The sequence below is a fragment of the Monodelphis domestica genome, chromosome 7, assembly GCF_027887165.1.
Source record: "Monodelphis domestica isolate mMonDom1 chromosome 7, mMonDom1.pri, whole genome shotgun sequence".
NCBI classification, from domain to species: domain Eukaryota; kingdom Metazoa; phylum Chordata; class Mammalia; order Didelphimorphia; family Didelphidae; genus Monodelphis; species Monodelphis domestica.
The window spans coordinates 271,702,227-271,728,485 of NC_077233.1; the positions used below are offsets into that span (position 1 = coordinate 271,702,227).

General features: G+C 35.4%; 1 protein-coding gene across 6 annotated transcripts in view; it reads left to right on the forward strand.

Moving 5' to 3' along the window:
* The window catches only part of FAM240C (family with sequence similarity 240 member C), a 134,087-nt gene that overhangs the window by 48,431 nt on the left and 59,397 nt on the right, over nt 1-26,259 (forward strand). For 2 of the 6 annotated variants that reach the window (XM_056806761.1, XM_056806756.1), the window contains exon 2: nt 5,189-5,304. The exons of the other annotated variants lie outside the window; for them this stretch is intronic. The gene's annotated coding sequence lies outside the window, so the exon portion shown is untranslated. The remainder of the gene's footprint in view (nt 1-5,188; nt 5,305-26,259) is intronic. 6 annotated transcript variants of the gene reach the window in all.

Genomic DNA, 26,259 nt, shown 5'->3' on the forward strand with positions numbered 1-26,259 from the left:
CATATCCTACAAAAACATTGTTGCAGCAGCCAAATGGAACCTAGAAAGAGGGTCCCTAGATCCCATCGTGCAGTCCCCAGGAGCATGTTGTCAACTTCACTATCATCGGCACACACAATCCACACAATTCATCTCATCAGTTCTTCCCTTTCAAAAAAACTGCCACTCCACTTGACATTTTTGTTCAAAATTTAGGTTAAAATTTTAATGAACAAGTAAGTGTTGTCTCTTTCTCCCATCTTTCCTAATGGGAAAGAATCCTTGTAACAAATATGCATAGCCATGTGAAATAATTTTCTACAGCTAAATTTCCACTGCAAAAAGTCTCTCTCAGATCCCTTTAATCTAAATGCCTTCTCTTTGAGATTACCTCTATCATCTAAGTAGATGATACAGCTACACAGCCAGAGAGATGATAGAGCCATTATAGCTATATGAAATGGAAGTGGTAAACCGAGGAAAACTATTTCTTCTTGAACTGACTGCTGTCCTCTGGCTTATGACTAGAGAGAGCTGCTAGAGGGGAACCACCCTGAGGATATAATATATATATATAAATATAATATATAATATTATAATATCAAGTTTATCAAGTTTATTATAATATCAAGTATTAATCAAGTCTACACTTGAAATAAATATAATATATATATAAATTCTTTCGATAAACATTGAAGAAATGCCTACTACGTGCCAGGCAATATGAGAAGCACTGGGATACAAAAAGAGGGAAAAGACAGGCTCTTTCCTCAAAAAGCATGCAATCTAAATGGGAGATATAGCATGCAAACAAATATATACCAAGGAAACTACATACAGGATAAATAAATGGTCATTAAAAAAGTGAAGGCACTAGAATTAAGAGGGGATAGGGAAGGTTTCCTGAAGGATACATATACATATCTTGTTTGTACATATTTGTTTGCATACTATCTCCCAGTCTTAGACTGTGAGCTCCTTGAGAAAAGGGACTATTTTTTTTTTTGCCTTTTCCACTGCACTTTGCATAGCATCTGACTCATTGTAAGTGACTGACTGACTGACATTGCTCATGTCCAAAAATGTAGCTCTCATTCTGCATCTTCAATCTAGCATAGTTGGCCATTGGTCCTCTGGAATCATATTAACTTGATTTTATCAGATTTCCTATTTCCTTAACCCTGACCCACCCCGCGTGTCTGGATTTTCTCTTTATCTAGTTCATCTGCATGCATGGTACAATAAATCTCTGTCAGCCATTATCTTTCCTGTTTTCTAGCTCGTATTTCTGCTGCAGCAAAGCCTACAAGTGCTATTGTGTATCCCTGATCAGGCACATGCATACCAGCTTGTCATTACAGTCAAAGGAATGTGCGTTGAACCATAAGTCAAGAGCTATTGTAGGCTTCACCATTAAATTACTTTGTGACAAGGGACTCTTTCTCTTTCTCTTTTTTTCTTTCATAAAGTGAGGATGATATCGAACTATATCTTCCTTGACTCTTAGGAGGGTTTTTTAAAAAGCCCTTTCATTGTTATTGCTTGTCGAGCATAAATAATCATGTTTTAAATAAAACATTTTGGGGTAGCTACGCACACCTCTCCGCTGAGACATCTCATTATTTTGAATTTCCTAACTATGACTCACCCAAGAAAGGAATCAATTCAGAGAATCAGAGGGAAGAGGAATCAGGCAAATGAATAAACAGAGGCTAAAGGTTAGTTATCATTATCCACATCATAGTCTGAGAGTACATAGAACTGAACATTAAAATAATTTTTCTTTTTTACATGTAGATACAATTTTAATGATTGCTTTCTGACCTTTTTCTGATCCATTTTGTCTCCTTCCCTCTTCTCCCTCTCTTCTCCTTCAGATGGCAAGTAATATGTTATACACAGAATTGAACTTTACAGCCATCCCATGCCCTTCTTAGTTTTTGAATGTTCCTTATCACTGCACTCAACATAGTGGAGTAATTGGGTAGTGGAAATTTATTCTGAAGAAAGCATGTGTAAAAATATACCAACAGTTTGATTCTAAGGTATTTATCCAACCTCTTGCATTATGTTAGGCATCGCGGGAGAGATCAAGAGACCTTACCCCTGTTCTGAAGGAAGCTCCATTTCATTTCAGAAGATAAAAATGATACAACTTTAGCAAAGTTGCAGGATGCAAAATAAACCCACATAAGTCATCAGCATTTCTATATATCTCCAACCCAGTTCAGCAGCAAGAGTTAGAAAGAGAAATTCCATTTAAAGTCACCCAAGACAATATAAAATACTTAGAAATCTATCTGCCGAGACAAACACAGGAACTATATGAACACAACTACAAAACACTCTCCACACAATTAAAACTAGATCTAAACAATTGGAAAAATATCGACTTCTCATGGGTAGGATGAGCTAACATAATAAAAATGACCATCTTACCCAAATTAATTTACTTATTTAGTGCCATACCCATTGAACTACCAAAAAACTATTTTACTGAATTAGAGAAAACCATAACAAAGTTCATTTGGAAGAATAAAGGATCAAGTATATCCAGGGAAATGATGAAAAAATACAAAGGAAGGTGGCCTTGCAGTCCCAGATCTTAAACTATATTAAAAAGCAGCGGTCATCAAAACAATTTGGTACTGGCTAAGAGACAGAAAGGAGGATCAGTGTAATAGACTTGGCGTAAATGATCTCAGCAAGACAGTCTATGACAAACCCAAAGACCCCAGCTTTTTGGACAAGAATCCACTATTTGATAAAAACTGCTGGGAAAATTGGAAGACAGTGTGGGAGAGATTAGGTTTGGATCAACACCTCACACCTTACACCAAGATAAACTCAATGTAAACCCAGAATGTGTGAATGACTTGAATATAAAGAAGGAAACTACAAGTAAATTAGGTGAACACAGAATAGCATACATGTCAGACCTTTGGGAAGGGAAAGATTTTAAAACCAAGCAAGACTTAGAAAGAGTCACAAAATGCAAAATAAATAATTTTGACTACATCATATTAAAAAGTTTTTGTACAAACAAAACCAATGTAACTAAAATTAGAAGGAAAACAACAAATTGGGAAACAATCTTCATAGCAAAAACCTCTGACAAAGGTCTAATTACTCAAATCTATAAAGAACTAAACCAGTTGTACAAAAAATCAAGCTATTCTCCAATTGAAAAATGGGCAAGGGACATGAATAGGCAATTTTCAGTTAAAGAAATCAAGACTATTAATAAGCACATGAAGAAGTGTTCTAAATCTCTTATAATCAGAGAGATGCAAATCAAAATAACTCTGAGGTATCACCTCACACCTAGCAGATTGGCTAACATGACAGCAAAGGAAAGTAATGAATGCTGGAGGGGATGTGACAAAGTAGGGACATTAAGCATTGCTGGTGGACTTGTGAATTGATCCAACCATTCTGGAGGGCAATTTGGAACTATGCCCAAAGGGCGATAAAAGACTGTCTGCCCTTTGATCCAGCCATAGCACTGCTGGGCTTGTACCCCCAAAGAGACAATAAGTAAAAAGACTTGTGCAAGAATATTCATAGCTTCAATTGGGGAATGGCTGAACAAATTGCGGTATATGTTGGTGATGGAATACTATTGTGCTCAAAGGAATAATAAAGTGGAGGAATTCCATGGAGACTGTAACAACCTCCAGGAATTGATGCAGAGTGAGAGGAGCAGAACCAGGAGAACATTGTACACAGAGACTGACACATTGTGGTACAAGAGAACGCAATGGACTTCTCCAGTAATGGCTTTACAAGGTCCCTGAACAATCTGCAGCAATCTATAAGAAAAAAAAAAAACTGCCCTCAAGCAGAGGATAAACTGAGGGAATAAAAACACAGAGGAAAAGCAACTGCTTGACTACAGAGGTTGAGGGGACATGATCGAAGAGAGACTAAATGAGCGCCCTAATGCAAATACCAACAACAAGGAAATGGGTTCAGAGCAAGGACACATGTGATACCCAGCCGAATCATGCGTCGTCTAGGGAAGGGGTGGGGGTTGGGGGGGAGGAAAAGAAAATGATCTGTTTCTAATGAATAATATATGAAAATGACCAAATAAAATAATGTTTTAAAAACTAAAAAAAATAATAATAAAAAAGAAGATAAAGATTATGATGATGTCAGCTAACATTTATATAGCTTTTAATTGGTTTTGGGTGCTGTGCTAAATGCTTTACAATTATTGTTTCATTTGATACTTCTAGCACCCTTGGGAGGAAGCTGCTATTATTATCCCCATTTTACTGATGGGAACCCTGAGGTAGTGGAGCCATTCCAATTGGAATAGATGACTTACTTATGGTCACACAACTAATAGGTATCTGAAGTTGGATTTGAACATAGGTTTTCCTGAATCCAGGCTCTAACACTCTATCCCAAAATAAGAACACGTAGACATTAAAATGCAAATTAGAATATGTGAAGAACATAGGAATAATATGGAGGAGGAAAAGATTTCTTCTAAGCTAGAAATGAAAAACAGGAAATGAGGAATCCCAGGGAAGATATTTTGGAGTTGAGAACATGAATAATGTCTTAAAAAATGATGGATAGGATTTTAATAGATGAAAATAAAAGAAAGGAAATTCTAGACTCAGAATAAGTCACAAGCAAAGAAATATATGAAGGTGACTTGATATTTTTTGTTATGGTTTAATTTTAACACACTTATTGAATATTCAATAATAAAGGAATCATTTTTATTCATTAAATAATTACAATAAAGTAAATTATAATTTAAATGACTTTCAAATTAACCTTAAAATACAAACATTGGAGATGAGATATATAATTCCTAATACTTGCTATAGGAATAACCAGGCATATGTAAAGATAGAGTCAATTTTCATGATTTTTATCCAAACAAATATCCAAAACAGATTCAAGTTTCTTTATCTTCTTATCCTAGACTATAAAGCATTATTTTCCTGGACTCGTAGACTTAAATTCCTCAGTCACATCATTATAATTAAGTTATGAAGCCAGTTTTGTTCAACATTCAAAATCCTAAGTGGCGAGGCATTGTTGAAATAGTATATTTATTTTGTTTGTTTTTTTACATGCAGTAAATTTAGAAAGACTCTTTCACATCACCAGCTAATAGTCGCAAGACTGTAAAACATCAAACAGATTTGGAACAGGTCTAATCAATTTATTATGCTGCTCCTTAAAGGAAGCTAAGGATTCTGAGAGGAAAGGATTGGAGGAATACATTACAAACATGGGGGCAACCTGAATAAAGACATGGCGATTGGAGATGGAATGTTCACTCTGGAGAACAACAAATAGGTCAGTTGGAGAATGCCTTTATAACATAGCACATAGATTAATGATATCACAGTTCATATGGTAAAAACATCACTGTTAAAGAAGGCTTTATGGAGGAGGTCAGACTAGACCTAGACGCTTGAATAAGACTTGGAAATGAGGAAGAAAGTAGTAATAAGGTGTTTCAAGCAAAGATTAACATGTCATTATTGGAGAGACCAAATGGCTACATTATTTCAAAATTTTTGGACTTGAGGTGTTAGCAGGACAGCCAAATAAAAATGTCTAATAGGCACTAAGAAATAACATCAAAGAGGTTTTCTCAGAATATCTAAAAGTCCTTAAGCTTCAGGCAAGGACTATGGGTTATTTCAGAGCTCTGCAACACGCTGAGTTTGAGATATTAATGGGACACAAGAGTGAGATGAATTTCAGACAGTTGGAAATTTTAAAGTAGAGCTGAGGAGAAATGTCTTGACATAGTCTTGATATATAACTCACACTTGTGAGTCATACTCAGAAAAGTGATAGTTGAAGCCATGGGAATGGATGTCAAGAGATAGTTTTGAGAGAGAGGAGAAGAGAGCTGATGATAGAACTATGATGCTGCATACATTTAAAGGGCATGGAGAAGATCCAGTAGAGTAAACAAAGAAGCACTTTTTGGGCAGATAGAGGAGAGCTTGATGAGTACAGCATTATTGAAACTGAAGAAAAGAACTATAAGAAGGGAGAAATAATTAGCATGAATGCTGTACATCAGACAGGGAAAGTGAAGACTAAGGAAATACCATCAATTTACTTATTAGGTCATTATTTACTCTTGAGAAGAAAGGTGCACTAATTTGATTGGGTGGAGGGAAGAAGAGAGTGGAAGAGAGTAAAGGCAGCATATATAGCTTATTGTTTCTATTAAGATTCACAGCAAAAGTTAAGGAAAACTTGAGATGGTTTCCTAATAACATGGTTTTGTTTGGAGATAATAGAAATCTAAGCATGTTTACGAACAAAAAGAAAGCAAAAGAGACATATTTCAATTGAGCAAACATTTGCTACTACATGCAAAGCATTGTATGATATTAAATTTCAAAGAAGATAATTGATGTAGCAAGAAATTCAAAGGAAAGGAAATTGAGAGTCCATATGTTAAAGTTTGCCATGAAAAAGAGGAAAGATACTTTCTTCATAGAATAGTGTGAAGGAAAAAGAATGGGAGAGCAAAGCACAGAAATTAGTTGTAAAGTGAAAGAGGAATAAAATAAAAAATTTTAAAACATATAGCTTCAAGCTCTTGACAAAGTAGAAATTAAGATAATCCCATGATATTTGGGTGACTTTAAGAGAGTAATAATAATGGTAATTGATACTTATATGTATAACTTTAATGATTGCAAAATATTTTAAATATATTGTCTCATAATCATATATTTAGAGCTAGAAGACATCTATGTAAACTCTCTTATAACTAATAAAAATATGTCAGGTCAAAGTTACATAGGTCTTAAATGGCAGATGGGATTCTAACTCAGTTCATTTGACTACAAAGTGGTCCAGATCATATGAAATAAAAGACAAAGATGGGTATGAGGGCTGTAAGGTTTGGCAATTGATTGTAAAAAAAATGGGGAGAAAAAGAAAAAAGAATTGAGACTGATGCTCAGATTATGGACCCTAGATGCCTGAAAGAATGGAATTACTTTTGACAGAAAATGGGAAGTTATGAAAAAACTGGATTTATAATAAAATAGAGTGATCTATATGAAAAAAGGATATTTAGAAACACTTCTGGGTCATTGGTAAAGATGTCCAGTGGGAGCTATCGACTTGAGATTCTACATAGGAAAGAGATGAGGTCTTCCTGCCCATTTGGATAAAGATGATAATTAAACAAATGGGAGTTGGTGATATGATCAAGGAAGAAGATAAGAGGGCCCAGAAACAAATCATCAACCTAATAAATCAGCAAGAATTTTTAAAATGCTTATTAGACCAGGCACTCTGTTAGGCACTGGGAATACAAAGCTTAGGCAGTTGTTCTTCTATCAGAGAAAACAGTGTGCATTATGTACAAAAGAAATATTTACATTTTAGAAAATTTTCTGGGGGAAGATATAAAAATCTGAGGGAATCCAAAAAATTCACTTGTTCCAAGAAGCGCCTGAGCTACCCTTTGAAAGAAACTAGAGCTCATCAGAGGTGCAAAGGCACAGAAATGGGAAATAGAGTGTCATCTATGAGCAGCTACATGAAAGCCAGTTGCACAGAACTATCAAGTACATGAAGAAATTAATGCAAAAAAGCTGGAAAGTAGGTTAGGTCCAGGTTGTGAAAGGCTTTAAATGGCAAACAGAAAAGTTCACACTTCTCTACAGGAGCAATAGAGAGCCACTGCAGTTTATTGAGTAGAGAAGTGACATGGTCAAAAAAATACTTTAGGAAAATTATTTTTGCGATTATGGAGAGGATGGATTAGAGAGAGGAAAGAATTGAGCCAGAATCCATTTAGAGAGCCCTGGTGAGAGGTGATAAGGTCCTGAACTTGGATGATAACTGTGTGAGTAGAGCAAAGAGCAGCCTGTAAGTGATCAAATTAAGAGATGCAGAGGCAGACAGAACAGGATTTGATATTTGATTGCATAAGCTGAGGAAGGAATCAGTGATGATTTTGAAGTTGCAAACCTGGCTAACTAGAAGCCTGGTAGTGTCCTCTATAGATAAGGGAAAGTTAGGAAGAGGTATGAATTAACAGATGAAAAATAATGAGTTCTGTTTTGGACATTTGGAGTTTGAGATGCCTATGAGAAATTCTGTTTGAAATGCTAAAAAACAATTAATGATATGAAGCTGGAGCTCAGAAGAAAGATAAGAGCTAACTATACAGAGCTCAGAGTCATCTACAGAAAGATGAAAACCAAACTGAAAGGAACTAATGAAGTCACTGAATGATACAATCTAGAGAGAGAAAAGAAAAGACCATAGAACATAGGCTCTGGATATACTAGTGGAAAGAGTGGGATATGAATGATCTGACAAAGGAAACTGGATAGGAGTGGTCAGATAGGTAGGAAGAGAACCAAGAGAGATCAAGGACAATCTAATTCTGAAGACAAGAATATCTGAGAGGAGATGGGGATCAACAATGTCAAATAATGCAAAAAAATCAAGAAGGATAAAGACTTAGAAGAAACCACCAGATCAAGCAATTAAGGTATCTTTGGTAAGTTTTGAGGGACATTTCAGGTGAGGTTAGAAGCCAGATTGCCAAAAGTAAGAAGTGGGACATGAATGATGCTCCAACCAAGGAGAGAGATAAAGAGCAAACAGGGGAGAAAACCCAAGAGAGCTATGTCACTAAAACTCAGAGAAAAGAGAATATTTAGGAAGAGTGAATGGTCAGCTGATCAATATTGCAGATATGTCAGGAAGTTTAATAACTGAGAAAAAAAATTATTTTTTAGCATTGATGATGTATCATTATTATAAGATTTCTGTTTTTCTTTTTTCCAAGAGGGGAAATGGGAGGAAGAAAAAAATAAATGCATGTTACCTGAAAAAATAAAATAAAATTTAAAAGGAAAAAACAACCACCTACATAACAAAAAGAGATTAGTGAAACCTTAGAAGAATGGCTTCAATTAAGGGGTGAGGTTGGAATTTAGGTAAAAAATGAATAAGAGGTAAGAAAGTGGGAGCACCAAGAGTATGTGACTTTTTCTAAGGATTGAATGAAATCTGGATATGTTTGTAGGCAGAGAGGAAGGAGACTTTAGATAAAGAGAAATGAAAGATTATAGAGTGGAGATACATTTGTTATATCCTCAGTAGAATCAAAGAACTTTGAATAGAGGAATTGGTGTTGGATTTGTTGTTTTGTTTTGTTGTTGTTTCTCTGGCACTTAGCCCTGTGCCTGGCATGTAGTAGATGCTTAATAAACGCTTATTGTTTTGTTTTGATTGGATCAAGGGCATGTTGAAAGGAGCAAGCTCCTGATGAGACAGTAGGAAATGGGATCAAAGATAGACAGGAATTGGCCTTGACAATGAGGAGGATCATTTCTCATTGAGTCTGGAACAAAGAAAGAAAGGATGGGGAATAGTATTGCAGAGATTTAAGGGGAATACATGGGAGGAACAATGGAGTTCATAATACATGACCTTTATTTTCATAGTAAAGTCCTTATCTGAGAAGAAAGAGAGCTGAGAGTGTGGGTAGCCCAAGAAGAGAAGAGCTTTGGAAGTGTGGTAACCAGTTAGAGATGAGTAAAAGATTTCCATGGAGCAGTAGAATCCCAAATGAAATTATGGACATGGATAGGCAATGGACCTGTGACAAGTAGAGTGAATCTGGAGTTTGGGAAAGGCTCCACCAAAGCAGGTTGGCACTACTGTCCATTACTTCCTTAGAGAATTGCCTAAAGCACTGAGTGGTAGAGTGACCTTCCCAGAGCTACACTCATGTATCAGAGGCCAAACTTAGAAATTGGTTCTATATGTATCATGCCATGCCACATTTCCCAATTGAAGTTAGATAGCATCAATTCATAATGGTTCTCATCAGCCTAGTTTACAGCAGAGTTTAATAGAACACATGTAACATCTCAGAAGGCAGATGCAGGCAGTAACCCAACGTTTAGGTTTAGAAAAGAAGGTGCAGCAATAGGACAAAAAAAATGAATCAGAGGCCAGGCATTAGAAAGTTGGCATATTATCCACAGGGTAGAAGATAGCATAAAGTTGATATCATAATCTCTGGGGTTAAAATTGAGAAAGGAGGAAAGTAAAACCAGAGAAGATGTGAAGAGAGGGAAAGGGATGATTAGAGGACACAAGGAAGAAAAAGACTAGACTACAGAGAGTGAGAGAAAGTCAGAAGGATAAGAATTTAGGATCTCAGAGAAGAATGTCAGGGTTCTTATTCATGGAAACTAAATAGTTCTGGATGATAATGATAAGTTCAAAGATATGACTATCTCTAAGTGAGGCTGAGGTATTATCACCATTTTGCAGATGAAAAAAATATGTATAAATGTTGTCAGAGAATTTAATTATGTTATATGTACAGAAATAAATATATATATAATCACACATGTATACATGCACACACACAGGAATTTCCCCCTGTTGCATAAACAGAAATAACTATAACATAAATTAATATATAGCAAGTTCATAGGAGAAGTATATATGAAAATCAGTGTTTTGTAGCAGAAAGCAGACCAGGATTTGAAATCAGAAGATCTGGATTAAAATCTTGATCATACTACTTACCAAGTATAGATACTTCAAGATATCAAGATATTGAACCTCTTCGGGACTCAGTTTTCTCATCTATAAGATCAGAGGGTTGAACTAGAATGCCTTCAAAATTTTTCTAGGTCCAAATTCTAGATATGGATATAAACTGAATACTTTGAGTATTCAGAGGAGGGAGATACTATTTCCTGCTGGAATATTTGAGAAGATTTTGTAAAGAAAATGGAGTTTGATCCAATAAATATTAATAGGATATGAACAAATAGAAAAAATTAGAATGGGAATGGGGGAGAGGAGTACATCCTAGCACTAGAGACAGCATAAGCAAAAAGCATTGTAAACGATCCAAAATCAATAATCAGTAAACATGTATTAAGCATCTATTGTGTGCCAGGCTGCCAATATGATTTTCCAAAAATATAGGGGATACAGTCCCTATTCAGGAAACTCCAATGATTATTATCTCTAGGATCAAGAAACTTTATGTATTTGGCTTTTAAAGCCCTTTACAACCTGCTCACCTCACCTTTCTACTCTTATTATTCATTATTGCACTCTACACACCAGCCAAATTGGCCTTTTCAGTATTCCTTATATATGACACTCCCACCTCTGCACCTTTACCATGGTTGCCCTCACTGCCTGTAATGCATTCCCTCCTTACTTCCCCAAAATCTCCTTATTTCTTTCAAAACTTCCCCCAAGTACAACTTCCACAAGAAGTCATTCTTTACTTTCTTTGTATTTATCTTATATTTTTTGGTACATTTTTGTGATTGATCAATCATTTTCAATGTTGTCTGACTCATTTTTGTTTTTCTTGGCAAAGATATTCATGTGGTTTGCTATCTCTTCTCTGGAACATTTTATAGATAAGGAATTGAAGCAAATAGAAAATAGATTATCCAAGGTCACATAGTTAGCAAATGTCTGAGGCCAGATTTGAACTCATGAAACTGAGTCTTCTTGATCCCAAGCCCAGTGCTCTATCCACTGTTACCAAACTGCCCTTTGTATATTCACATGTGTATAAATATATGTAGATAACTCAATAGATAGATAGATAGATAGATAGATAGATAGATAGATAGATAGATAGATAGATGGATGGATGGATGGATGGATGGATGGATGGATGGATGGATGGATGGATAGTTAGGTAGATAGATAGATAGATAGATAAATGGATGGATACATAGATACATAGATGGATAGATAGATAGATACATACATACATACATACAGACATACAGACATACATAGATGGATGGATGGATGGATGGATGGATGGATGGATAGGTAGGTAGATAGATAGATGGATAGATACATAGATAGACACATGGATGAATAGATAGATAGATAGATAGATAGATGGATGGATAAATGGATAGATGGATGGATAAATGGATAAATAGATTGTCCTTGAGAGCAGGAACCATTTCATTCTTATTTTTGTGTTCCCAGTGAATAAATGTGTCTGACACAGAGTAGATCCTTAATAAATGCTTGTCAATTGATTTAATGTAAGGAAGAAAACCAACAGTTTAGTTAGTTTTGTAGATTAAAAATTAATATCCAATACAAAAAATTAACATCCAATACAAAAAAAATAATATCCAATATCTAATAACAATCCAATAATATATTTTATAAGATTTATTAAATATCACTTGATAGTAGAGGAAAGAAAAAAACCTTCAGTAAAGAGAGGTTTTCCCAGACCATGCACATGGGAGAAGAGAGCAAGAGGGAGAAGTCACAAAATTAGAGACACACATAACAAATGCAAACGTGAATGAAGGGGAAAGATTTTTGGGACAAGAAAAGAATTCTGGGAGATGGAGTCCAACGGTTCAAGATTTTCTAATTACACAGCTTTGAGCATAGAGTTTAAGAAAGGAATTACTCTGATATAAGGCTGAAAAGGGTACGTTGAATACAAGTTATGGAGGGCCCTGAATGGCAGTCAATCAGTGCTTGCCTAAGGAGTTTGGACTTTGTGTGGTAGACAGTTGGTAGTCATTGTAGGGCTTTACTCAGGAGAGTGACAGGATAACAGCTGTACTTTAAGGAGATTAATTTGACAGCAGCATGTAGGATGGATTAGAAAAGCCGATGGGAAGAGACTATCGGAGGAGGCCAATTAGGTATCCACAGCACTAGTCTAGAGAAGGGTGAGAAGGGCCTGCAGAGGGTGATGGCAGTGGGTAGAGAAAGGAGAGCTCACATTCAGAGAGAGCTTTATTACCAAGGTAGAATTGACAGGACTTGGAAACTAATTAGATCCAGGAGATGAGGGAAAGAGAGATGTCCAGATAACTCCAACATTTCAAACCTGGAAGACTAATTCTCCCCAGCTGCTACTTTGTCATCTTTTCACTTTTCTTATGATCATAAAATCTCCAAATTTCTTTACTCCTCGTTCTCCCAGAATAATGGCTTGGGTCCTATGAATTAAATTTTAAAACCTGATCATACTCCCTGACTCAGGGGCTGCCAGTGAAAGCAGCCTATTAAAATCTTTTGTTCAAGTTACAATCTTCTTAGAAGATTATCTTTTTTCCTTACACCATGTAGATACTTAAAAATTCACATTTACATTTTGCCTCTGATCTAGGGTCTCCCATCAATCAATCCGTAGAGATTTGGGGATGAAGAAGGAATTTGTGCTGTATATTGTTGGGCCATTACATGTTTTCTGGGGGAAAGAACAGCTGCACACACACCCCCTCTCCCACACAAAGCTGCAGGGATGCTGACCTCTAGAGTTTTATGGCAGTCATTTTCCAATCTACAAATCAGAAAGTGGGGGTAAAATGTGCCTTTTAAGTGCTTCTGAAATCAGGCTAGATTAATAAAAAGCCTGTAAATTAAAATGTCAGAGGAATTAGCATTGTGTTTGATAAATGACAAAATGAATAGGTTGATTTTTTTTAAAGGACAGCAATTGAAATCAATTGAGCAGAACAAACCTTGGATTTAAATCTGATTTTATACTCAAGAAAACAGTGGCCTTGTCACGAAACATGCTTTAGTCCTTTGCCCAAAGTATGATTTTGGGGAAATGAGCTTTAACAATCTAGAATTTGTGATCATTTCAGAAGAAATGGAGGAATCAAGTCAGGCTACTCATAGTAACAAGAATTTATAGAGGTTTGAAAAACACTTTACAAGGGGCAGCTGAGTGATTCAGTGGATAGAGTGCCAGGCTTGGAGTCAGGAGGACCTGGGTTCAAATCTAGACAAATCCCTCAAACCTGTTTGCTTAGACTTTGCCCTTCTGTCTTAGAGCTATTACTAAGACAAAAAGAAAATGTCTAATAAAGAAAAATGCTTTACAAACATCTCACAAATAAACTTGGAAAATGGATGCTGTTATTATCATCTCCATTTTTCATACAAAGAAATTGAGACAGACAGAGGTTAAGTGATTTGCTCAGGTTCACACAATTAATAAGTAACTGAGGCAAGTTTTGAACTCAGGTCTTACTGACTCTGGGTCCAATACTTTATCTGTTGAAGTACCTAACTGCTTCAGAGCAGTATTACAGAGAAACCTAAAAATCTAATCAAGAAAGGCAATGTGGCACCAGACTGACACCTGGAGAGAAAATGAGGTTCACATACAAAGGAAAGGGATATGCCTAACCTAATAGAAGGATGGTCTAGCAGTTACAACATTTGTCTAATTTCAAATCCAACACTTTCTACCACCTGGTGCCACTGATTGGACCAGCAGGGATTGAACCTTGGATCTTGGCGTCTTGAGCATCATGTTTTCACCAACTCAACTAACTAGCTCAGATGGTGTCTATAAATATAAACAAATAATTCGTCACAATGTGCTGGCAAAAAGCAGACTTGCTATACAGACAGCTGAAATCAAATACTCTGTCATCAAAGGGAATATGGGCTTAAGGAAAAAAGTCACTCGCAGTCAAGAATACATTCATATGCTGAGCATGGTGCCTGAATAAATAATTCAAATATTACTTCTGTAGCTCATAGGCAGCTAAAAAAGAAGGGACTACCTTGCAGAGAAAAGCATTCAAGGGCATTCACTACATCAAAATAGGTATTCTTTGAAAATTGCTCCAAAGACAAGAACCAAAGAAAAGAGGAGGTGCGTGGACTTCCAATGTGACAGTGTCGATGTATTTGGATTCCTGAGGCACTAAATCCAGTGTGTTTCAGATAGAAAACCAAAATAAATGGACCAGCCTATCTTTAATGTATGGCTCTTTTCATGGGTTTCTGAAACCCTTAGTTTTGTATAATTTAGAATGGAGGGACAGGTAGAGAAAATAAACTTTTACATTACAAATATTTGACAAAATGAATTGCAAACAAATTAGAAAAGATAAAAAAACACTTTTAAAAATCTTCCTAAGATGTGGTTTTGGTCAGAAAATTATGAATGAAAATTTGCCACCTATTCAACAACCATTTCTCTATTCTCTCTATTCAAATAGATTTCTGCTGCTTATTTAAAAAATATGTATAACTTGTAAGCAAAACACACATTTTTTAACCCTACTGAGTACCATAAAACTACAGCACAGAAAAAGACCTAACATTTATATAGTGTTTGCTCTATGCCAGGCACTTTTATTTGATCTTTATAACAACCCTGAGAGGCAGATGCTATTATTAACCCCATTTTCAGATGAAGAGACAAACAAAGGTTAAGTGACTTACCTTGGGTCACTCAACTAATAAATGCCAGAAGTTAACTTGAAACTTAGATTTTCCTTCCTGACAATAGGATCTATCCAGTGTTCAACATAGCTTCCTCTAAAGGACTGTGACTGTATTCGATTAGGATGAACTCATTCTAATCTAATTCTAGCTCATTTTACAGATGAGAAAATAGAAGCAACAGGGATAAGCCACTTATCCAAGGTCACACTGTTAGTGTCTGAGACCCTTTTTAACCTCAGAGAGATGAGTCTTCCAGATTTCCAGCTTGACACTTTATCCACTGCACCTTCTAGCTACCCTTGTTTTAACCTTACATATGAGTTACATAATGCTATGGTAAAGGACTCTGATTTCATTCCAATCTAATTGAATGAATGAATTAAAAGTCATGTTTTAAGTTCTTACTGTTTGCCAGGTATTGTTCTAAATAAAAACAAACAAACAAAAAAAGGCAAGATTGTCCCTACCCACTGGGACCCTCCATTCTTACAGGGAAGATAATCTTGTTTCAAAGACAGTAAAAGTTGTTTACAATGGAAATCTTTACTTCCTTATCATTGAAACACAGAATAACAAAAGTGGAATGGTTCTCAGAGATAGTCAAACCCATTCTTGAATAGGAATACCCATGACAAGTTGGACATGAGTAGTCATCGAACCATCACGTGAAGAATACTAAAACATAAGGTAGCCCATTCCACTTGGGGTCCAACTTTCCTGATCTTGTCCTGCCAGCTGAAATCTGCCCTTCTGCAACTCCTATCCATTGCTCCTAGAAGATTAAGGCAACATACAAAAGATTTCAAAGTAGAACATTGAAGAGAGAAAAGCCTGGAAGCATCCCATTCATTCCTTGACCCTCTGAAATCTAGCTTCTGTCCCTACTACTTTTCTGAAACTATTCTTTTCAAGACCACTAAGAATCTCCTTGTGGCCATAATTTCAACTCTATATTGTAGGGATGAAGTAGGACAATATTTATTCCTAAAATCCTTTCAAGCTCTAAATCTTACCATTACACAAATAAATCCATTGACTTTATCTCTCTTCATCCTCCTTGACTTCAAAACATTTGTTGCTGTTTGACCTTCCTTTTTTGAAAAAATCTCTTACCTGGGCTTCTGTGACACTATCCTCTTCTGATTCTTCTCCTACTAACCTTAACATTTCTTTCTCAGTCTCCATTATATATGCATCATTTTATTCTGTCCCAATAAGTATAGATATCACCCAATACTCTGTACTTAGCTCTCTTCTCTTTTTTCTCTGTATCCATTCCCTGGGCAATTCATTCTCTAGACAATAATATTCCCATCACATCAACCTCTACCTAGATTAAATTCCCTATCTTATTCAATTTAACTAATATTTATTAAGCCCTATGTGGTGCAAGGCACTATCATAACTACTGGGGATAACAAAATGAAAAATAACACATGTTTTGTCCTCAAGAAACTTAAAACTTAAAAGATTTTCAGTTGTACCCTTTTCCCCAAGCTCAAGACCACATTAAAAGTATATTTATGCTTTTTCTTTGCCACAGATTTCTCATGGCCATCCAAATCTTCTCAAACTTCTGAGGTGAGAATCTTTCTTCATCTGTCAGAAGGTCTCTCTTCTCTTTTCATCTCACATCCTCCTAATATTGCCCTTCTTTATTTCAGTATCTGATGAAGAGGTGGCCCTTCTCTTTGCCTCAGGGGGTTCTTTTAAGTAACAAATGAGATAAAATATGTAAGGAGCTTTAAAAGCCTTAGAGCATTACACATATGCTATCTAAGAAGAGTAACAATAGTAAAAGAAATGGAAAAGATCAGTCAGAAAGATATAAAAGCCAAGAAAGAGCAGCAAAGCCAACTCCTTCTTCAGGGTATACTTGATTTCATCCCTTGCCATCTTTACCAGAAGTTGTTTTCCTTTTCATACCTCCACCCTTTCTCAAATTTTGTCTTCTATATTTATTAGGTTTTTTCTGCTGGTTACAAACCTACCCAAGTCTCTTCAACCTTTTTTAAGGTTGTTTTTTAAGGTGTTTTTACACCCTCACTAGATGCTAGCTATCACATTTCACTCCTCCCTTTTAAGCTAAATTCCTTGAAAAAATCTACCTAACCTTGGTGCCTCTTCTTACCCGCTTCTCTTTCTTCTAGCTTTCTCACTGCAATATAGCTTCAGAACCCATCATCCAAATGAAACCATCCTCTCTGAAATCATAGATCTTTTAATCACCAAATCTTCTGTCCTTTTTCTCAATCTTCACCCTTTTTGTAGTATTTGACAGTATTGACTACTTTCTTCTCTTGAATATCTTCTCTTGGTTTTATAGTTCATGATCTTTCTTGCTTCTCCTACTACCTGTATAATTTCTCCTTCTCAATCTCCTTTCTTTGATCTTGTCTACCCCATACCTATTAATTGTGGGTGTAGCATAAAGCTTGTGCCCTCTTCACTTTGCTGTCTATACTTTCTCCCTTTGTGACCTTATGAGCGCCAATGGATTAGCTCTCATTTCTATGCATCTCTGAGTTACAGATCCAGTCCTAATCTCCTTCCTGAACTTCATCCTACTGCCCTATCTGTTTATTTAACATTCCATATTGGACATACTGTGGGTATCTCAAATTCAACATGAAAAAATCACAACCATTATCTCCCCACATACACCAACCCCCCCATCTTCTTTATAATTTTCCATTACTTGTCAAGAGTATCATCTTTCCATTCCATCAGGTTCTAAAACTCTGTCATCCTCAACTCTCTATTCTCCAGCTAGCACGTTTATCAATGCATGACCAACTGAACTCATTTTCTAAAACTCTACCCCACCATCCTTTACCACCAATTCCTCTACTCTTATTGTGCATATAGCATCGCCATTCAGAATCAGATCCTAGAATCATCTTTTTGCTCTTCCCTCTCCCTCACTACCTGAATTCAACTGGATTTGTCCTGTCAATTCTCCTTCAGTTGTATGTCTACCTCTGACTTTTACTTTCCTACAGACCAGTCGCTCTACCACTCTAGTTTTGAACCTTGTTATTTCTTTCCTAGATTATTATTGGATTAGTCTTCAAACTGGCCTCCCTACTTATAGGCATCCACCTTCCAATCCATCCTTTTCATAGTTATCTAAATAAATTTCCTAATTCTCAGTCCAAACTCTTATAGAAGATCTCTTATGGACTATTGGATAAAATACAGTTTGAAAGTATTTCCAAATCTTCAAAATTTGATTCCAAACTGTCTTTCTAGCCACATGGGATTACTGTCTTTTCCCTGATCTTATCCTGCCATCTACTACCACTGGTTATTCTTTCAGGTAATCTCCCCTACTCACAAGTGAAAGGCATTCCTTCCACTACTCTACCCAGAGATATCCACATACTTCTATGAAGACTTCCTTAATTCTCCCAAATGAAGGATTCCTGATTTAAATTCCTGACAGTTTTTTATTTGGAGGTCCCCTTTGTCCTAATCACATTCTGTTTTGTCTTGTATCTTCTCCCCTTCTCCTTCCTTCTTTCATTATAGAGTTAGACCCTTGAGAGCTGGCTCTGTGTCATTCACAATTTTGTGTCCCTATCCTTCTTAGCATAATGTCTATTAAGTAGCCAACTGTGTAAATGTTATAGAAAAAGCCCTACAGTGTATGTAGAAATATGGAGCCACATGGGTCCTTTCTGGCTTTTTTTTTGTCTGAATAATAATTGATTAAATGGCATATTAACACTCAAATCACAGTTTTTAAGCAGCTTCTCCTTACTATGCCATATTTTTAATGATTCAATACAGATTTTCCTTTTGGATAATTTTTCCCCTCTGTCTTCTGATCAAGGACTTTGGACAGTAACAATATCCAACATTTCTATAACATTTTAAAGTTTAGAAATCTTTTTAGATGTCAGCTGGGTGGCTCAGTAGATGAAGAGCCAGGCCTAGAGATGGAATTCCTAGGTTCAAATATGGCCTCAGACACTTCCCAGCTCTGTGACCCTGGGCAAGTCACTTAACCCCCATTGCCTAGCCCTTACCACTCTTCTGCCTTGGAACCAATACCTTGGTATTGATTCCAAGATGGAAGGTAAGGGTTAAAAAAAAAAAAAGAAATCTTTTTAGTCATAGAAACCCAATAAAATAGGTAACGTAGGAATTTCTATTATCTCAATTTTACATTTAAGGAAACTGAGGCATCAACAAGTTAAAGACAAATAATTAGTTACATTGGCATCCAGACTCCTTGCACTTGAATCAGAATCAGACTGACAGGGGTTTGGCAATTTGCTTGTGCTAACCAATACCTCTGATAGAAAGCCATTTAAAAATTCTTAGTAGCATCTGTTTATGGAGCCCAGGCTGCTTGACATGATTCTAAAACGATGAAAACCCAGGTGGCATGTTTGGCATTTAACAACATGGAGTATGGTGCCAAGGTAATCCTCTGAGATGCCACAGTAGTTTTCGATTAATGCTGCTGTAGCAACATGAATATCCTGGGAATCATTTAGGGAAAGGCTAATGCCAGGCAGGATGTCTCCTTTTGCAGCCTCCTCTAGATAAGTAGAAAATATTGCATGGTCTTAAAATGGCCATGGAGACAACAAATATTAAAGGGGGGCATAAGGACCTTTTTTGTCTTTGTGTACTTATTACATGGTATTTTTTTTTTTTGCAAAGTTCACCAGCAAGGAGGAGGGTTTGTGAATTCATTGGTGCTGTAGGCATGACTCCCTCCTAATTATAGTTCAGAGATAGGACAAAGTAAGGAACATTCAACAAGATTTACTTTGCATCCAACAGCAAAAATACAGTAGGCACTCGTTTTACATGGCCAATATGTTCCAAGACTTTCTATATAAGTTGAAAACCATGCATGATCGTGAACCCCACTATTTAATAAGCATTTCTTATATTAAAATATATATCACATTTTAAAAAAATTAATACTATAGCATTAATGAAATAAAAAAACACACTCTTCTGATGCAGAACTAACTTGTCACAAGTCCAGTCAAAGATTGATGTGAGAGCTAATGTTTGGCACAAAACAACAGAGTGACTCACACTAAAACTTCTCAAAGAGAAAATGAATGGGATTGGGTAAACTGCTGTGAGCCTTTATGGTGTTAGTAATTAGTATTTTTTTAATTTTATGTATTTTTCTGTCTCTAGTTTTTTGATTGCCTATCACATATACGTGAACTTGCATATGATGAATTCCTGTAAAATAAGGTCCTAGTGTATGCAACAAGGATACAGTGGCACTTAGCTTCTGTCTAATCTCGTTCTGGAAATGTCCACCCACCAGACTAAACTCAAAGTCTTCACAATCTGGCCCCAGCCTATCTACCTTGATTTCATATTGCTCCCTTTCACATTCTTTATATTCTGGCCAAACTAGTCTACTTCCTATCCCCTGCACACATTGTATCTCTAACCTATGTGCTAGGGTTGTTGTGACAGTCAGATGAGATATTTGTAAAAGCACTTAGCACAGTGACTGGCACATAGTAATGAGTGCTATATAAATGCCTCTTCTCTCTCTCTTTTTTTTTGCTCTCCCTCCTCACTCTATCCTGGTGATGCTGTTATTGAGTCATTTCTTAGTAGTGTTTACTCTTCATTACTCCATTTTGGGTCTTCTTGGCAAAGATACCGGAGGTTTGTCATTTCCTTCTCAAGTTCATTTTACAGAAGAGTCTCTGAGGCAAACAGGCAGCTTCTAGTTTTAGTCCCTCTTCTACATGGCAATCCTTTGAATACCTATCAATCATTAAGCATTTATTCAGTGCCTAATAATTATCCTATCTGGATCCCAGATTCCTCATTTGTATCTGGTACTCTTGGCTACCACTCCAACTTGTACTCCTAGAATGTCATTCCCATCCTTGCTCCCTCAAGGATGCCTATCGCAGGTTCAAAGCATTCTGTGTCCACACTCCTTAAAATATAATTTTATAATAATATAATATAATATATAATGATATATAATATAATAATAGTATAATAAGAGTTCCACCAATGTGTTTTCCTCCAAAAGTCAGACAGAGGACACAGTCAGTCACTAAACATCTATTAAATGTCTACTATGTGATAGGCACTGTGCTAAGCACAAAGAGACAGTCTGTCCTCAAGAAGCTTATAATCTAATGGGAGAAACAACAAGAAAGCAAATATATACAAAGAAAGATACATGCAGGAAAATTAGGAAATAATTAACATTGAGAAGTCACAGGAATTAAGAAGAGTTAGGGAAGGCTTCTAGTAGAAGGTAGGCTTTTAGCTGAGAATCACAGAAAACCAGAAAAGTCAGTAGTCAAAATGGCAGAGAGGTAGGTGCTGAAGTGGATAGAGCACTGAAATCAGAATCTGAAAACCTCAGTTTGAATCTACTTCATTTACTAGCCTCTCTCAACTTCCGTTTTGTCATCAGTAAAACAGAGATAATTATAATACCTATTTACATGCAGCAGTTATAGGAATCAAATGACATAGCATGTAAAGTACTTCACAAACCTTAAAGCACTATAAAAAAGAAGGCTATTATTATTATAAATCCATAATTCCATTTGCCTAATTTGTCTTGTTTTTAGCCATTTCGCTATAGCACATGCAACCTTGGCTGAGTTAGGTGAGGTGAAATAAATCACCTTTATTCTTTTTTTTCCTAAAAAGTTTTGAAGGCATTTGTAGCTATTGTCTGGAGTATAAAATGGGGATTTTAAATGAAAATCTGTCATTAATATTATCTTCATCACTCATTATATTAGATGACTGAGACTTGACTAAATGTTCTTGATTTTGAGAACAAATTTATAACCAGTTCTTTTAGAAATTAACAAACTGAAATCTTTTTCAGTGGAATGAACAATGGAAAAAAACATGTATATGAATTTCTTTCTCTACATTTTTAGACACTTACAGATCCTCCATACAACATGGACATAGTGGAAATCTAATCTCTAAGTGTTCAAATAAATTTGTATACCTTGATTATATTGTTTCCATTTGTTCTGGAGATGTAAGACTGTATGATATTTTTAAAATCAATAAATTGCCCCAGCTTTATCCAAGCAAATAGTTTAAGGAGTATTTCAAGTAAAAATAATAGCACAGTGGAAAGGCATCAAAACAAAGAGAGTTCACAGAAGAAAACATGAGTGCATGTAAGAATTTAATCATCCTGACCAGTATTTCACTCTGGTAAATATCAACAATTATTTATTATTTTTGCCTTGACCTAGCCATTCCACATAGAGAGAGGGATTTATTCAAAGGACATTGCTAATACTTGAAATTATTTCATTAAATTCAAAGTTATTGAGAATCACAACTAATCCTTTTCTATTCACAGGATAGTTGAAGCAGCTAAAACAAACAGGGAAATCAGTTGTCAGTTTAGCCTTCCATGCTCTTTTTTAAAATTTTGATTGTTTTAATTTTTTTTCTTTTTCATTATGAATTTAGCGATCAACACACACAAATTGTTCAAGGTAAAAAGAAAGTGGTTTGCATAAGAACTGAAAACATCTTACATACATTTTTTAAAATCAGAATATTCTTGTACATGTATTTTTCCTTATAATCTCTTTTGGGTACAAACCCAGCAGTGCTATGGCTGAATCAAAGGGCAGACAGTTTTTTATCACCTTTTGGGCATAGTTCCAAATTGCCCTCCGAAATGGTTGGATCAATTTATAACTCCACCAGCAATGCATTAATATCCCTACTTTGCCACATCCCCGCCAGCATTCATTACTTTCCATTGCTGTCATGTTGAACAATCTGCTAGGTGTGAGGTGATACCTCACAGTTGTTTTGATTTGCATCTCTCTGATTATAATAGATTTAGAGCACTTTTTCATGTGCTTATTAATAGTTTTGATTTCTTTGGCTGAGAACTGCCTGTTCATGTCCCTTGCCCATTTATCAATTGGAGAATGGCTTGATTTTTTGTACAATTGGTTTGAAGTATTCCTTTATAACAATAATATATAGGCACAAAAGACAAATTAAGGCATGTCTGACAATGTTTCATTCTGTGCCTCTCATCTAGTTCTCAAACGTTTTGGACTCAGGATTCCTTTATACTCTTAAAAATTATTCAGGAACCCAAATAGTTTTTGTTTATGTGGAGCATAAATAAATATTTATATTAGATATTAGAATCCATAACTTTAAAAAGTATTGATTCATTTAAAAATAACTGAGAAACCTATTACATGTTAAAATAAATAACATTTAAATTTTTTAAAGTTATCTTCCAAAATAAAAATTTAGAAAGAAGAGTGATATTTTTGTAAATTTATTTAATGTCTGGCTTAATAGAAAATAGCTAAGTTCTTAAACTCTACTTCTGCATTTGATCTATTGCTGTGTAGGTCATTTTGATTGAATTATATGAAGAAAATTTAGCATCATACAGATATGCAATTGAGAAAAGGAGAAGTATTTTAATAGGCAATAATAACTTTGTACTATTACAAAAAATAGTTTTGATTTGTGATCTCCCTGAAAGGCTCTCAAGGATCAACCAAAGGTTGAAAGACTATGTTTTGAAAACCAGATACAGCTCCAGTCTATTACCTCTCTTCCAAAAGGTAGAGAAGGTATATTTCATTATTAAGTCTTCTAAAATGATGTTTAGTCATTGCTGTGCTCAAGAGTTTTAAGGTCTTTTAAAAGTTGTTTCCTCTCATATTATTATTATGACCACTGTGTATATTATACACCGTTTTGTTAAATATTTAAAGAGCATACTAAAATCCTCAAAAATTTTTTTCTTTGCTGTTGTTCTCTGTAATTCAACTTGCATTTTTTTGAGTTTTTTTTAATTCTGTGATGTTTGGTGCATATATTTAATGGTGATATTTCATTATCTATGGTCCCTTTAAATATACTCTAATGTTCCTGCTTATCTCTTTTAACTGTCTACTTTCACTATCACCTTATCTGAGATTATGATCCCCATCCCCAGTTTTTTTTTTTGTTCACCTGAGAGATATGGATTTTTTCCTACTCCTTTAATTATAAGTCTGTGTGTATCTTTATATTTCAAATGGGTTTCTTATAAACAATATTTTGTGATTCTGATTTCTTATCCATTCTTCTAATTTTCTCTATTTAATTAGTGAGTTCATCCCATTAACACTCATGGTTATGATTTTTCTCATCATCATATTCTAACATTTCCTCCCTTTGCCTCCTCCAACTATCCTTCTTTTACAAAGAGTTAAAGGGACAATTTTGCTTTTCTATTTGTATAGCCAGTACTTGGTGTATAGTGAGCACTTTCTTTTTTTAATAAAGTATGCATTATTCAGAATTATTTTATAATTTATCAAAATTTTGGTTATTTTTTTGTTTGGTCGTGGTTTTTAGAGCCTTCAGTGACTCAAATTCTCTCTCATTCTGTTTCTAAAATCTTTTTTTTTTAACAGTAAATATCTCACTTCTTTTTTTTTAGCAATTTTGGGGGGTGTCTCAGTGAATAATTGAATTCCATTTCCTCCCAGGAGATCTGGGTTGGGCTCTTTTCATACCACAGTCTTAGCTAGAAATTTCCCCACTTTTTTTTTTCATGAGCCAGTTGAGCTTGGTAATATTTCAAAATCACATTATTAAAATAAAAAGGGTAGGAAAGGGAAGGAAAGAGATCATTTAAATACATATCTGCCAAACCCTAGAATTAAGACATAACAAAAGTTACAAGACCACAAGTCTTTGCCAACATTCTCAAAACACTAGACAAATTTGCACCCCATCCATATCTCTTAGAAACTATGTTCTTATTACATTACATTGCTTTTCCATTTAAGTTTTGTGTTGAACCAATGTTTCTTCAGTGGTTATAGTGAAGAGAAAAACAGGGAAAAAAGCAAAATGAGAAATTAAAAAAAGAAGTAAGAAGTCAGAATTTAGAATTTAGAAACACTACTCTGTATTTATATTCATAGAAGATTATCTGGACCTCTAAATTATTTATGAGTACGTGCACTGTAATAGCACATGTTTTCTAAGCAAAGTGACACCCTGTTTATGTTTAGTTATGCTAAGCATTTGATGAGGTGTCCAAGGCAAGTTGTACTATTACCAACTCAGAGAATTCAGCAACATGCATTCCTCCCAACCAAGTGCAAAAGACCCCTGCTGATGGTATGTCCTAATGTGTTTTTATACACACGATGTTAAATGTTAGCTCAAGGATCACTGTTCTCTATTGGTTCTTCAAAGGATTTTGTCTCTCTTTTTTGGTTGTCATATTAATTTTAATTTTTAAAAGTTTTATGAATGGCAAAAATGCATTTTAGAATATCATGCTCAATAATGTTTTTTTTTACATTTTTGAGTGTAGAATCTGTTTTGCTTTCAATCATGCATACTATTTCTGTCCATTTTTTAATATTTAATTCTTTATACCAAAGCCATTTGCCTCCCCCTTCCTTCCGGCTTATCACTCAGTTTAGAATAAGTATTCTTTTCTTGAAGCGAAGGTGAAGGAAACTTTCCAAGGCTTTCATTCATTAAAGCAGCACGAATGCAAGAGGGCAGAGTGTATGTTAACTGGATCATAGTTGAAAAAAGTAGTCTACTGTATAGTATCACATTTGTAGTTTTATGATATTTTCCTGATTATTGTCTCTGCATTTTTATTTTAAGTAATTTGTCTCTTTGCTACTATGAAATGATGTTGTGCAGCTAGTTCTAAATGATCTAGTGGTGAGAAGGGATTCAGATAGGGAAAATAGGAGATCAAAGCAGGGTTGAACAGATTGTGAAACCAAAGCAGATTCTAGGCGCCCAGCAAGACACAAGGTATGCTATATAAATAAAGGCTGAAAATAAGAGAAAGGATTTCATGCAATATGAAAAGTAGGAACACACCCACGAAGAAGAGAATAATGAAGGTCTTTTGAAGGAAGAATGTGTTGATCAGATTGGAGCAGAAAGTTGTATTTCGACAATAGTTTGGGAAAGGCAGCATCATATATTGGGAAGAGTGTAGGTTTCGAAATCAGCCAGAAA